The following is a 1,279-nucleotide window of genomic DNA, read 5'->3' as shown; positions in this document are numbered from 1 at the left end:
TAGAGAAGGGCCCTAAAGCACAGAGGAATTAAATAAATTGCTAGACAATTCAATGGGTAAGTGGAAGAGAGTGGATGGAACTTTTCATCCTGGTCTTCTCACCTCCCAAACCCCTCAAAACTACAGTATTCATTAGGAAGGATTGCAATGTCCACTGAGGTCGCTGCGACAGGAAGAGATGGAGGACATACCAGTGTGGGGATGTTCCTCCTGCCTGCTACTCACTCAAGAAACATCAGGATAGATGGACAGAGAAGGACAGGACATGGGAAAGGCACATATTTATGCCAACATGTGTGTCAGAGGTTGAGGGAGGACCAGAGGCCGAGGCTAGAATAGCTATACAATAGCAAATCAGAGGATCTTTTCAAATATTTTTCATTTGAGGACCAAAGTGTTTTCTACTAGTTTAACTAAAGAAGAAAACTGCCCTAAGTCAAGGTGGATAGTAACATTATCTTGGAAACTAACCATTTGCGTCAAAATCTTGGCTCCCTCACTGAAAACTGAATGTGCAATCTGGAGAAATGGCCACACCTCTCGGCCTCAGTTGTTCTCATCTACAAAGTGGGAATAATTGTAGCTACTTCCTCATATAGTTTAGCATGAAGCCCTAATTAATATTTGAAAATTCAGAATGAGGCCTAAATTTATGTACATATATAGTTATGAGCTCCCAAGGAGTATTGATTTGGGACTTGAATAGTCAATTATTGGTGTTTCAAAATATTCCTATGTTAGTACTAACAAAACAGTATTTTTAAGACATCAAGTGAAGTAACCTATTTAAAAATTGTTCATTTGAGTCATTCACTTGCTAATGAAAATGTTTAGGTAGTTTTATTTCTGTATTTAAAAATTTAATTGACCATTCTTTCCTAATGGTACAGTTTGAAGCCTCCTATTGATATATGCAAACTGGGTAATATGGTCAAAATACATGCAAATTGGCCGCATGTAATGTAGATTTTTCTATTTTAAATCGTGTGTTACATTTGTGTTTGTGGTGGTGCATGTGTCTGTGCTTGTGTATGTGGAGGCCAGACATCAACATTTAATGTCTACTTTATCTCTTCCCACTTGCCTATAGAGCTCACTCACTGCTTGCACTAGGTTGGCTGGCTAGAAGTCTCCATACATCCTTCCATCCCTGACTGTGAAGCTCAGGATTATAGAACCCAGTTTTTATGTCATTGATGGGTATTTAGATGCTTATGCAAAAATTATTACCCACTGAACCTGATTGATTATTTAATTTGTCATCATCATCACCATATTT

Source organism: Mus caroli, unplaced genomic scaffold, assembly GCF_978045245.1.
Source record: "Mus caroli unplaced genomic scaffold, Mus_caroli_1 scaffold_1, whole genome shotgun sequence".
Taxonomy (NCBI): Eukaryota; Metazoa; Chordata; class Mammalia; order Rodentia; family Muridae; genus Mus; species Mus caroli.
This window is presented reverse-complemented; position numbering follows the sequence as displayed.